Source organism: Mesoplodon mirus (genome assembly GCF_964341445.2).
Source record: "Mesoplodon mirus genome assembly, chromosome: 10".
Taxonomy (NCBI): domain Eukaryota; kingdom Metazoa; phylum Chordata; class Mammalia; order Artiodactyla; family Ziphiidae; genus Mesoplodon; species Mesoplodon mirus.
Genome location: NC_138986.1, coordinates 97,256,622 through 97,271,412, shown reverse-complemented (window position 1 = coordinate 97,271,412; position 14,791 = coordinate 97,256,622). Strand labels below are relative to the sequence as shown.

Below are 14,791 nucleotides of genomic sequence, written 5' to 3'. Positions count from 1 at the left end.
CTTTTAGACTACTCAACTAGCATCTCCTCTGTGCTTTCCCCCATTACAGAACTCTTCTTATTTTGTTGTCCAGTTTGTTGATATGTACATCTTTCCCCATTTTCTGCCAGCCTCCCATCATTGACAAGAGGATGAGGCTCATATTAATTCATTTTTGTACGTACGGCAGTTTTTATACTGCCTGGCATATAGTAGGTACTTAGTAAATGTTGGTTGGAGTGAATGAGAGCTTTACCGTTATATGTAAGGTAGTGATTTTCTGGTTTAAGAGAGAATAAAATTCAGGGAAATTTTTTCAGAACTAAAAGAGCTATGGGTATTGTAAATTTAATTATTGATAAATAGCCTAAATATGTAATTATATATACTACATTGAATCTCATACTAGATTTTGTTATGGAAGAGTAGTAACAGTATCAAAGGTTTAAGGAAAGTAGTGAGATGTGTAGCTTAAGATGAGTGTTAGGGTCCAGCAGACCTGGATTCTATTACTGGCTGTTCTGCTTGTTATTACTGCTTAACAGTCACCCTAACTTTTACACAGCAACCAGGTAGTTCTCACTTGGAGTCTCTCATGTATTTGCAGTCAGACTGGGGCTGCAGGCAACTGAAAGTTTGGCTATGCTAGAAATTTTTTTTTAATGAAGTATAGTTAATTTACAATGTTGTATTAGTTTCAAGTGTATAGCAAAGTGATTCAGTTATTTGTATATATATTGTGTATATATATCTATTCTTTTCCATATTCTTTTCCATTAGGGTTATTACAAGATATCAAGTATAGTTCCATGTGCTATACACTAGGTCCTTGTTTGTTATCTATTTTATATATAGTAGTGTTTACCTGTTAATCCCAGGCTAATTTATCCCCCCCCTCCCCCTTTGGTAACCATAAGTTTGTTTTCTAAGTCTGTGAGTCTATTTCTGTTTTGTAAATAAGTTCATTTGTATCATTTTTTTTGGATTACACATATAAGTGTTATCGTGATATTTGTCTTTCTCTGACTTAGGTCCATCCATGTTGCTGCATATGGCATTATTTCTTTCTTTTTTATGGCTGAGTACTCTTCCAGTGTATATATGTACCACATTTTCTTTATCCATTCCTCTGTTGATGGACATTTAGGTTGCTTCCATGTATTGGTTATTGTAAATAGTGCTGCTATGAACATTGGGGTGCATGTATCTTTTCGAATTGGAGTTTTCATCTTTTCCAGATATATGCCCAGGAGTGGGATTAATGTGTCATATGGTAATTCTATTTTTAGTTTTTTTAAGGAACCTCCATACTGTTCTCCATAGTTGCTGCACCAATATACATTCCCACCAACAGTGTAGGAGGGTTCCCTTTTCTCCACACCCTCTCCATGTGCTGGAAATGTAAATGGCTCCCTGATGTGCTGGGCTGATGACCAGGTCACCTATATGTGGCCTCTCTAGCATGGAGGTCTCAGGATGGTCAGATTTCTCCCATGCCAGTTAGCTTCTACCAAAACAAGCATCACAAAAGAGCCAGGTAGAAGCTGCATGACCTGTTCTGACCTTGCCTCAGAAGTCACACACATTGTCACTTCCACTGGATCTGTTAGTTACAAGTGAGTCACTAAGGCCAGCCCAGTTTCTAGGGAAGGGGACATAACCCTCAGTGGGAGAAATGTGAAATAATTTCTGAACAGGTTTAAATCCACTACCCTAGCTCTTCCACTTATTGGAGTAGCCTGTGGGGAAATTAGTCATTTGACTTTTTCTATCTATGAAATAGCATCCTTGTGAAGATTAAATAAGATGATGTATTCAAAACACTGAACTCGCAATAAGCTCTCAGATGTTCTTTTATTATTGAGAGAGAATATATGGGGAAAACTCTTAAAACCAAGAAAACAATATCCAATAATTACATTACCCTGAGAATTGGGGAAAGACTATTACTCTTGTATTTTTCTGTAAGAATTCCTTGTGTCTCATGAGAGCATCAATTTAAAAGCATTAAATTCTAACAATATTTTTATACATACAGTCATTCCAAATTCCAGTCAACTGATTCAAATGTGAACTTCTGGAACCCAATTCATTTGTTTGTAAATGAAAAATGGTCTCCATATATGTGCATGTATATCCATTTATTATGCTAAGAATATACAACCTTGCTATTCTGGCAGAGATAAAAGAAAAAAAAGTTTACCAGAAAACATCTGTCATTGAATTATGTGACTTTGCATTACACAGAACACTGGAGAGAGATTGATGGTTGATCTTCATTTAACACAAAAGCAAGAACTTTAAAGTTTAGCAGAGCCCTTGCTGAAATATCATACTGATTCAGTTCCCTCTTTGCTTTGAGCCTGTGGAATCATCATCTGTCCTTTCTAGAAGCCCTTGCTCCATTTCTCTGGCTGTAATCTATTAATTCATCACCTTCTGGGAAGCCACTGAACAGGAGAAAAAGTTGCCTGTGGAACCTGGAGAGATATGAGATCTCTCTACACTGTTGCTAAAGGAGAGATCTTTGCTAGTGACCACCATCTTGTCTCTCTCTGTTAGAGCTTTTTCACCTTGGGCAGAGTAATGCCCACTCCACACTGGGTCTTCCAGCGTCCTTACTATCTTTCTCATTCTTCTGCTGTTCCCTTGAAGTACATCCCTGTGTGACAGTCTCATTTTGGGAGATGTCCTGGGGCATGCACAAATGGGAGGGGAAAACCCAGCTCCAATAATCATGACCTGACATCAGTGGGGAAAGAAAGTAATACAATCCAGTCAATGTTGAATATTAATGAGACATAAATGAATTGACCAACAACTAGACTCTATTCTCAGCTCTCCTGGAAACATTCCTGTCTTTGCTGTCTTCCCTGAATCCCCAAGTATTGTGTTGTCCCTTCCAGGCACACTGTTTTGTTTCTCTGGCCTAATATTCCTCTTGGTTGACTGAGAAGCCACTCAGTTATTTGAGGGGCAAAACCCTTCCTGCCCCCCTTCCTCAACAAAACATTTCCTTCAATAGGACATTTCTTTCATCAGATATAGTTTTATTATCTGAGGGTATCCTTATGGATACACATACATATCTGGATTGAGGAATGCGGTATTGTTTCAGTGAGATAGTATGTTAACAGAATTGGTTTATCTGATAAATCCGAAACTCCCTATTATTTGCAAAGTTGTTAGATTATGGACTCAGAAGAATTGAGACTCTGAATAGTACTACGGGATAGGATTGGTAGGTCATAAAATGCTCTGGAGATTGTGGACACTGATGACTGTAGAGAAAGGTTCTGCAAAGAGATAGGGGCTCTCGTGCACAATTCGAGGTATTTTAAAATAATATAAGAGCAGGAACAGATCTTACAACTCATAGAAGGAAAGTGTCAGTATGTGCCTTTCAGCTAGCCAGTGTCTCCAGTTTGTTTATTTGTTTTTTTCACTGTGGTAAAGAAAAATATATATATATATACATATATATATATGTATATATATATATAAAACATAAAATTTACCATCTTAACCATTTTTAACTGTATAGTTTGGTAGTGTTAACTATATTCACATCATCATGCAACAGATTTCCAGAACTTCTCATCTTGCAAAACTGAAACTCTGTATCTATTAAACAACTCCCAAATCCACCTCCACCCCAATCTTGCCTGGTAGCTACCCTTCTACTTTTTGTGTCTATGACTTCGACTACTCTAAATACTTCATATAAGTGGGATCATACAGTATTTGTCATTTTGTAACTGGCTTATGTCACTTAGCATAGTGTCCTCAAGAGTCATCCTTGCTGTGGCATGTGACAAGATTTCTTTCCTTTTTAAGGCTAAATAATATTCCATTGTATGTAAATGCCACATTTTGTTTATCCATGCATCCATCGATGGACATTTGTGTTGCTTCTACCTCTTGGCTATTGTGACTAGTGCTGATGTGAACACGGGTGTCCAGATATCTCTTTGAGACTCTGTTTTTAGTTGTTTTGGAAGTCTTTTGGATCTATACCTAGATTGCTGGACCATATGATAGTTCTGTGTTTAATGTTTTGAGGAACCACTGTACTGTTTCCAAGCTGCACCATTCCATTGTGTTGGCCATAAAGTTCATTCGGATTTTTCCGTAAGGTCTTACAGAAAAATCCAAACGAATCTTTTGGCCAACACGATACAGTCCCACCAACAGTGGACGAGAGTTCTAATCTCTCCATATCCTCATCAACACTTATTGTTTTTTCAATGGTAGCCATCCTAATGTGTGTGAGGTGATAGCTAGCTCACTGTGGTTTTGATTTGCATTTCTCTAATGATTAGTGATGTTGAGCAGCTTTTATATGCTTGTGGGTCATTTGTATATTATCTTTGTGAAAATGTCTCCTCAAGTCCTTTGCCTATTTTTTTTAGGGTTATTTGTTGTTGTTGAGTTCTAAGAGTTCTTTATATTAACTCCTTATTAGATATGTTATTTGCAAATATTTTCTCCCATTCTCTAGACTGCCTTTTTAATCTGTTGACTGTGTCCTTTGATGCACAGAAGTTTTAAAGTTTGATGCAGTCCCATTTGCCTATTTTTGCTTTTGTTGCTTATGCTTTTGGTATCACATCCAAGAAATTATTGCCAAATTCATTTTCATGAAGACTTTCCCCTGTATTTTCTTCTGGGAATTTTATAGTTTGGGGTATTACATTTAGGTCGTTAATCCACTTTGAATTAATTTTTGTTTATGGTGTAAGATAAAGGTCCAGCTTCATCCTTTTGCATGTGGCTATCCAGTTTTCCCAGCACCATTTGTTGAAGAGACTGTTTCTCATTGAGTGTTCTTGATATCTTTGTCTAAGATCATCTGACCACATGCCAATAAACCAGGGTTTATTCCTGCACTGCATTTTGTTTTTTAGTTAACTGAGGTCTACCATGATTATGCAACTTCTTTGTATAGAGATTAAATAGATGCATGGCCTCTTGTGTCAGTCTGCCCTGAGTATAAGTACTCCACCATTTACTAACCATGTGATGTTAGACAATTTACCTTTCTTTTTAAAAATTTTATTTATTTATTTATTTCTGGCTGCGTTGGGTCTTCGTTGCTGCACGCGGGCTTTCCCTAGTTGCGGCGAGCGGGGGCTACTCTTCGTTATGGTGCTCAGGCTTCTCATTGTGGTGGCTTCTCTTGTTGCGGAGCACGGGCTCTAGGCACGCGGGCTTCAGTAGTTGTGGCACGCAGGCTCGGTAGTGTGGCTTGCGGACTCTAGAGCGCAGGCTCAGTAGTTGTGGCGCACATGCTGAGTTGCTCCGCGGCATGTGGGATCTTCCCGGACCAGGGATCGAACTCATGTCCCCTGCATTGGCAGGTGGATTCTCAACCACTGCGCCACCAGGGAAGTCCAACAATTTACCCTTCTGTGCCTTACTTCCTTATCTGTAAAATGGGGATAATGAATAGTACCTCCCTCAGGATGGGATTGTGAAAATTAAATAAAATAAAGCTTGTAAGAAAATGCCTGATACATAGAAAATACTCAATAAATCTTAGCTATTACTATCTCCTAAATTTGCTTCCCTTGTAATTTTACTAGGACATATCCAACACAATTATAGCTCCCGAAGGATCTTCAGAGCATAGCAGTTCCCTCAGTTCTAGATGCCAACACTGTTCATGCCTACTGTGCGCTTTCATTGTTGCACCAACATTCGGAGGCTTGTTGTTTGTTTTATCTTAATTCCATAAGACCAGTTTGCTTGCAGCCTTCTACCCATCCCACACTTTCCCTGAATATAGGAAATAAAGAAAGATCAATATTGGAAAAGTATAAAAGAAGGTAAAGGTCTCTGTAGTTTCTCCAAGTTGGTGTTCAGTATGTATTGATCCATGAGCCTAAAATAGGTTTGAAAAGGATCAGAGACTTTTCCCCGTCTTCTGTGTCCACCGTGAGTCCACCGTGAAGTGACTGAGGTGAGCTCGCAGAGGGGAGGGGTAGAGAACCAAAGCTCTTCAGTTCAGCTTAGTTTGAAATCGACAGGCAGCTGCCACAGAAATCTGCCTGGTTTTTAGAAAGCTGCACTGGCCGATTCCTTACCTCACTGATACGTGCAGCGTGAGTATGGCTAGAACAAACTTATGTTAAATAAAATGAGTGTACTAACCATGGTAGCAGCAGAATCAGTCAGAGCAACCAGGAAAATTGCATAACTCTAAGTAAAGGTGAGAGTTAATATCTGTTCCATCCCATGTGGTTTGGTGCAGCTGGGGTTAATCAGGTCTCTGTACTTTCAGTTCTTTTCAGTTGAATTCTTGCTGTTATAACCAATGTTCTTCCCATTATCTTCTGATTGCTTTCCCTTTCCATATTAAAAGATCTCAAAAACCAGAGGCATAAATGTTGTTTATAAAAATTTTTTCTTGGGCCTCCCTGGTGGCGCAGTGGTTGAGAGTCCGCCTGCCGATGCAGGGGATACGGGTTCGTGCCCCGGTCTGGGAGGATCCCATATGCCGCGGAGCGGCTGGGCCCGTGAGCCACGGCCGCTGGGCCTGCGCGTCCGGAGCCTGTGCTCCGCAGCGGGAGAGGCCACAACAGTGAGAGGCCCGAACGCCGCAAAAAGAAAAAAAAAAAAAAAAAAAAAAAAATTTTTCTTGTCCCAATGTTAATGTAAATTAACCAGCTATGCCTTTGATATCCATGTCAACTAATCTCAATATTAGAAAACTCAGTTTTAATTAAATTGATAACTATCTTTAGTTCACATTATTTCATCCCAGAAGTCAAAAGTGTCAAAAGTGCATATTAGAAAAGTGGATATTAAGAAAAGCTTTTTCTTAATGTTTACTTAATACAGTACATATCAGTATGTGATTATCAAATATATTAGAAGGTTAATGATTTTTTAAAACCTTGGAACTTAATGATTGCATTGTCAGAGGAAACTTCCGTGGAAGTTTTAAAAGACTAAATATAATTGAATATTGTTTTTGAAATGGGTAAAACTTCCAAAATTATTCTAGAGACTAGCAAGATACAATGTTTTCTTCACCTTTCAGAAGTTTTTCTTATAGAAATAAAGAACATGTATTCTATGGTATTGAATCAAAACATACAGACTTAATTATAGGCTTCTGTTGTTTCTCTGGTTGAAGTCAAAAGTAGGAGGATCACATGTTATTTCAAATCAAATCTGTGTGTGTGTGTGTGTGTGTGTGTGTGTGAAATCATAACTTGCTTTTGGATTCCCCCCTCCTCACATTTGCTCAGTCTAATTTTTGGACATATAACCAGCAAAATGCATGGCAATCACATGGAAGAGACTCATTAAATATTCGAATAAATGAATTGTTTTCTTTCCATTTGTTTTCTGAAAAAAAAATTGTTTCCTACTCTGTTTTTTCATTTAAGATTAGAGTTAGATGGGATCTAGTAAAGATGTCCTACAGTCATTGATCCAGGGTTGTCAATTTTCCAGTTTATTCATATGTGTAATAAGGACACTGTTTCGGTGCTCTTTGGTTCTCAGTAATTCCTGTTTCTACATTATGACAAGGATCCCATAGTGAGAGCTATACTTGGCAGACACAAATCAGAGTTTCTTCCAAGGTGTGTAGAGGGCAACTCACCCACAACTGAGGCTGAGCCACTGTGCTTAGTGCTATGAGAAAAAAAGAAGGATATGCTGTAGAGGAAGATTTTTCCAGAGAGAAAGAAAAAGAAAGAAGTCTCTCCCCTTCTAGAGGAAGATAATCAGAAGTTGGATGAACAACTCTTGGGGTGGGCACTGCTGATGAGGTACAATGGACTTTCCAGTTACACGTCAGTGGACACTGGTCCAGGGATTACTTCAGACTATCCACCAGATAGTAAAGACCAATAGAAAATCATATAAATGCCAAGTGCCCACATTGCCAAGAGTACTTTCCCCTACAGACTCTATCTTGAATAGAAAAACGAAGAGGGAGGAACATCACCAATAGGGAACTAACCTTTGAATTGACAAAATGTGTACCTGAACACAACTGTTTAATCTAGAAGTGATTTTATGGGCAAGTTAAAGAGTCTCTTGTTCTGCCACAGAATTGTACACAATCTTTAAAATTTAAATTAAAAAATTATCTCTTGTTCCTTCATTTACTTCCCACACCAGTTATGGGAAGTAAAGATGCTTTATTTCTTGGCATATAAGATTATAATACAACTAAAATTTGACCCTGAACCCCCTACACACATATTTACATAATTACTTTTTAGTAAAATTCATACGGCTTTCTGTCCTAGAATGTTTTTCAAACTTTCCTTTTTAAAATTTTTTTTTTTATTTGGCCATGCCGTGCAGCTCGCGGGCTCTTACTTCCCAACCAGGGATTAAACCTGGGCCCTCTGCAGTGAGAACACACTGTCCTAACCATTGGACCACCAGGGAATTCCCAACTTTCCATTCTTTTATTTTCCTTTATTTATTTCTTTAATTGAAGTACAGTTGATTTACAGTGTTGTGTTAATTTCTGCTTTACAGCGAAGTGACTACGTTATACACATATATACATTATTTTTTATAGTGTTTTCCATTATATTTTGTCCCAGGATATCAAATATAGTTCTCTATGTTATACAGTAGGATCTTGTTGTTTATCCATTCTCTATATAATAGTTTGCATCTACTAACCCCAAACTCCCAATCCATCCCTCCCCTATTCCCCTCCCCCTTGGTAACCACAAGTCTGTTCTCTATGTCTGTGAGTCTGTTTCTGTTTTGTAGATAAGTTCATTTGTGCCATATTTTAGATTCCACATGTAAGTGATATATATGATATTTGTCTTTCTTTTTCTGACTTACTTCACTTAGTATGATAGTCTCTAGTTGCATCTAAGTTGCTGCAAATGGCATTATTTCGTTCATTTTTGTGGCTGAGTAGTATTCCATTGTATATATGTACCACATCTTCTCTATCCATTCATCTGTCGATAGACATTTAGGTTGTTTCCGTTTCTTGGCTATTTTGAATAGTGCTGCTATGAACATTGGGATGCAGGTATCTTTTTGAATTACAGTTTTGTCTGGATATATGCCCAGGAATTGGGATTGCTGGATGATATGGTAATTCTATTTTTAGCTTTCTGAGAACCTCCATACTGTTTTCCACAGTGGCTTCACCAACTTACATTCCCACCAACAGTGTAGGAGGGTTCGCTTTTCTCCACACCCTCTCCAGCATTTGTTACTTGTAGACTTTTTAATGATGCCCATTCTGACCGGTGTGAAGTGGTACCTCATTGTGTAAATTTTTCTTCCTTTTCTTCTTTTTTTAAATTTTTTTCTGGTCATGCTGAGCAACATGTGGGATTATAGTTCCCTGACCAGGGATTGAACCCACGCCACCTGCAGTGGAAGCTCAGCGTCTTAACCACTGGACTGCCAGGGAAGTCCCAAACTTTCTCTTCTTTTAAAGGTCCTTCTTTTCATAAGTGGAATTTCTCCAGGGTTTTGCGTTCCAGGTGTGATCTAGACTGGATTTTTTTTCTCCCAAGTCCCTAAAGATCATATAATCATATTCACTCATATCTATCTCACTAATAGACATAAAAACAAAATCAGGCACAGGTCTGGATACTTGCTTGTCCTCCCTGCAAATCTTGAAATCTAGGGTATTTGAGGAAGTGAGAGCTTTGAGTAAATCGTGTCTAGTATCTCATCCAAAGGGAGCTTTCGGGGGTGGTTGGTTCCACAAACTCTTTTAGTCACAATGTATACCCTTCTCAGTATGTCCTGTCCACCCCTTCCTCCATCTTTAATATACACTAGGAGCCAGTTTTTCAAACACCTGCTTTCTTCAGATGTGGTACTATTGCTGTCCACATCAAAAACCTCTATCCCTGGGCTTTCCTGGTGGCGCAGTGGTTGAGAGTCCACCTGCCGATGCAAGGGACACGGGTTCGTGCCCTGGTCTGGGAAGATCCCACATGCCGCGGAGCGGCTGGGCCTGTGAGCTGTGGCCGCTGAGCCTGCGCGTCTGGAGCCTGTGCTCCGCAGCGGGAGAGGCCACAACAGTGAGAGGCCCGCGTACCGCAAAAAAAAAAAAAGAAAACCCTTGAGTTGCACAAAAGAGGAGAGAGCGGGCAGCTCATGGTGGCTCCTTGGGCCTCTTCCTTATGAAGAGAGATCTCTGGGCTACAGATGAAACCCTGCCTTCTTCTGATGGACCTATGTCTCTGAAAACCCTCTATAATAGCATTGAAACACAGGAAGGATAGTTTCTCCCCTACGTGGGGAAAGAAAGAAAGTTGTTGTCGTTCCCCCCATATATTTCTCCATTCTTTTATGCGTGGAACAAACATTTGTGTGTATCAGTTAAGTACCAGGCACTGTGCTAGATGCTAGGGACACAGAAAGACAAGAAACTTAGTCTAGTGAGAGAGACAAATGAGAGAATCAAAATGACAGTCCGTTTATAGGAGCTCTAACAGAAGTTTACTCAGGGGGAGCAGTGATGGGGTGACCAACTATCCCAGTTTACCTGCTGCTGCCCCATTTTGGCAATGAAAGCCCCACATCCTAAGAAACCACTCAGTTCTGCATGAACTGGGACAACTGGTCAAGCTCCTGGCCACGGAATAGGCCCCCCTCATGCAGCCTGGGGTAGGGCTGGGATCATGGTCATGTTAGAATTGATGTCCAGCATAAACTTAATGAAGTACTAGATGGATGAAGACATTGGGAACATTTGTGAAGTGAATGAATTTAGCACGTGGGAACTAGATGACATTGAATGCTTAGGAAAATCCCAGCAATGTGCCCACAGTTCATATGGAACTATCCCCAGCCTGTTCATTAACCACAGAGGTTATTTTTTAAGCTGAATCTGAGTAATTGATAGCAAAATCCAAGTTTCCTGATTTCTTTCTCCCAGTTGCTGGTGCTCTGAACTCCTTAAATTCAAACCCACTGTTTGTTTATCCTTGTTCCTCTCTCCGCTCCCCTCCTCCAGTTTTTGCTCCCATAAAATGCAGTGTTCACATCTCATTTCTCAGCAAAATTATGAGATGTGTTGAGTGAATTCCCATTAATAATATTCTAGCTAGCAACACTTCGGGAGAGTCTACAGACCATTTACCAAGGAAACTAAATTATTTTGAATACTTGTGTCAAAATAAATGAACCAAGGCTTTTCTGATGTAGTAGCCTAATGTTTTATTGTGGGTATAAACTCAACTCCCCAGTCTCCAAAATTCAGCAATCCTTATTAGGTTCTTTCTTCATTAGTGAGCGTAAAGAAAGTCTTCTTATTGATTTTTCCATAACTTTTTAGTGGTGGAATAGGGCATCTCTTTCCTAAAATAATTTAAACTAATATGAAACTCTTTTCTAATATAAAAGTGTTTTTAGAATACCTTAGAATTATTGCAGACGATATGCAGAATTTATTAAGGTTATGAATCAAAGAGAAATTTTGTGTGTTCTTGTTGTCATAAAACATTTTTTTTAGAGGTTAATCTTTTCCCCATATCTTGGCTTAGCGATGAGTTTGGGTTTTTTTCTCTCCTAATAGGTTCTCTTTGGCTCCAAGGTTTTCCCAGCTGCTGAGAGTCACAAATTCTGCCTGAATAGCAGGGTGACCTTTTCAGAGAGGAGCCAGTGTTTGTAAGCTGAAGTATACAAAGGAAGAAAACCAAGTTTACGGACTCTGTGCTAGAGGAAGAAAGCTCATCAAAGCAGCCCTCCACCACCCTCACTCCCATCCCCACCCGCGTCTTCCAGCTCCTTCATCTCCATCCTCCCTGACCTTACTGGACCAGTAGAACTGACAGCTACAGGGATGTGGTTGTCCATTCAGGCTCTTTGATGTCTTTAAAACTCTCCCTCAGTGTCCACTTGACTTTTGCGGGGAAAGAAGTGGCATCTGGCACCTCCGCTCTGTGGAACGTGGCTGACTGCTCCTGGGAAGGAGAATCAAGAAGCAGCCAACCTGGGTTAGGAGAGCAGGTGACCTGGGTTATGCTCACCAACTGCCAGTCACGCAGATTACATTTGGTCTGGATATGACCAGATGTCCTCAATTCCCCAGGCCTGAATACACTTAACCTTGCTTCGCCGAACTGCTGTGCGTTCCTTACCCACCCCTGCATCCCCTCCATTCTCAGTTTAAAAAAAAAAAAAAAAATCACAGACACCTCAGTTATCACACATCATCTGACTGTTCATCACAGCTTTGCATACTCCTTTCAAATCGTCTCTTCCTTTCTTCCCCTTCTTTTTAACCTCCCAATTTTGCTTTTTGGCAACCAACCAAAGATTTCTCTGTGTGACTTAAAAGAAATATTACAAGACAAACCCTCTCCTGGTACAAGAGCTGCGGAATGATTTGCATATATAATCTCCTCCTGTGCCTCCTGCTAGCACGGGCCTTTTCATCTCCAATCCCCATGGTGTAACAAAAGAATAAATTATGGTACTGCTGATAGAACATTACACTGACAATCTTCTGAGGTACTGGAAGTTTTAATGGAAACCAAAGAAAATTCAAGATTAGACATTTTCTTATAAATGTATTTCTTTTTCCTGTCTGCCCTTTCACATATTATCAGTTTTCTTGCCTTCTTACTCACTTTCCTGTCTGCCAAATAACAAATCTAAAGCGGCCTTTGAGCCAATCTCTCATCAATGGAACTGTACCTGCTGATAGAGAATTAAGGTATTGGCAAATCGGTTACAAGGTGTTTAGGCTTATAATTTAAAGATTTAGTTAAATTAATAAACGATAGCAATTTCAAGGACTGAATCGATTCCCTTACCTAATATTTTGCCTCCTTCCTATTTCTTTGGGAAGATGGGAAAAGTGAAAATAAAAGTGCTTATATAGTGCCATCTAGTGGCACAGATGTTTAAAAGCTCTGTTTCAATCTAGGGATTGTTTAAATGAACCTGGAAAAACAACTGCTACTCTTAGGGTCTGGTTTGGAATCTCCAGGCTTAATTCTATTTTTGTTGTACCTCCTATGAGGATATCCAATCCTGGGGGCCCTTTTTGGTGTCACTGAGAATTTTAAGTTTTAATCTGTTTTGTGGAGAGCCAAAAAACATAACTGAAAATCCAGAGTCATTGATGCTGCATTGCTATTTTAACTTTAGGCTTTCTTACCACTCCTCTTCTGTCTCACTAAAATAAAACACTGATTCTTCTCGGAAGAGAAAAATGTTAATAATCTGAGAAAACTGCAGTAATCATGCCACTTAAAATACAAAGGCGTTCTCCTCTTCCAACTCTTCTCACTTAGATCTACTGTTTTAAATGTTAAATATATGAATATGTACAAAGTTCCATCAGTTATATTTACTAAAGAGATATACTTCTATGTGGACAACACCAGAGTTTTAGAAGTTGGCCTCATGCTAGCAAAGTTCAAAATCAATAAACAACTGCCCCCCACACACATATAGGAAGAAAGCAACAATTAGAAAAATGATAGCCAAATCAGAAACTATGGTCTAATCTATTTGTTATTTCCCAGGATCAGCGTGCCCTTTCAAAGACTGATCTCTCACTTGGAATTGAGGCTGGCTTGGCTTTGTGAGATACTTCCAGGACCAGGAATCCATCTTGATCTGTAGGTATAACCTGCTGTTTCTCAAGTACTTCTGCCTTTCATAGCCGGGTTCTTCTCTGGTACCAGCACTGAGAAGCTGATCAGATCTGCATGTGTCCATCATTACCTGCTTCCTGACTGGTGACAGAGGTGAGTCCTTAACAATGCTTACCTCAGAGACCTCGAACGCATTTCTCAGGACCTCTTCCAGTTGTGCATTCTTTCATTCTGTCGTGATCTTGTGGATAAACTGATAGACACGAAAGTGAATTGAAATATAAAACATGCTGGGCAAGTCTAAAATGCTTCAAATAATAGGAGTTACTTGAACAGATGACTCTCAGACCTCATAGAGTGTCTGCTGAGATACGTATCTGCTGAGTCAGAGGGTGAAATCCCGAATTTCCCAGTACAACCCATCATCTGGAAATTTGTCCTTAAATACATTTGGTCTTCCTCTCATGGTTCCCTGGTGCTTACAAAAGGATTTCTTTGGTCTTAATCTTTTCTCCTTAAGATATTCATAACTGTGAAAATGAATATGATGAAAATGAACGTTTCAGGAGAGAGGATTTTGGGGCCCAGTACTATCCTTTTTCTGTGTTAATTACAACGAGTAACTGAATGAGCTACACCTGTCTAAAGCAGTTTCAATTAAAAAGGGCTCAAAACGCCTGTTCTTAATTTCAGCTAAACTATAGAGTTTTCCTTTTCAGAAACAGGATAGTGGTCTCTTGATCTCTTTGGTTTTCGAATCCCCCTACTCCCCCAGTTCAAAGCCTCCCGTTTGGCTGATGGCATTAGCAGCAGTGTCATAATTGGTAGTTAGAATTGACATGCGGTGAAACAGGCCAGTGAATGATATTGATGATTGTTGCGTTATGCTCTATCGTTTCTTAATGCTTGAAAATGGTTATACCTTTGGCTTAAATTCTTCTTTATGAAAATAAAAATAATGTCAACAATCTTCATGAAAAAAGTAAAAGAATTGACATGCGGTGAAGTTGAAGTAGTTGCTGGGATCGTTGTTGTTAAAGATCTTTAAATTCAATACCAGTTTGGTCTCTGGTGTTCTTTGAAAGGGCCACCCTTCCACAACAGGAATTTGAGTGGAAGGATGCCAAGCCGTGCTCACTTTTTGTCTCACTTCCAACCCTCTCCAGTGGTGCCAGGTTTATTATGGGTTAGGAACTGAGCAGGATCAAGCGGTTCATTTCTCAAATGTGATCATTTAATGT

At 39.4% G+C, this 14,791-nt stretch overlaps 1 protein-coding gene across 7 annotated transcripts in view; it reads left to right on the top strand.

Annotated features, from left to right (window-relative positions):
• Positions 1-14,791, top strand: part of IBTK (inhibitor of Bruton tyrosine kinase) — a 187,490-nt gene that overhangs the window by 62,406 nt on the left and 110,293 nt on the right. For 5 of the 7 annotated variants that reach the window (XM_082633402.1, XM_082633397.1, XM_082633403.1 and 2 more), the window contains one exon: positions 13,479-13,703. The gene's annotated coding sequence lies outside the window, so the exon portion shown is untranslated. Of the gene's footprint in view, positions 1-11,518; positions 11,953-13,478; positions 13,704-14,791 lie in introns of all 7 variants that reach the window. The other 2 variants (XM_082633399.1, XM_082633398.1) reach the window with 2 other exon arrangements.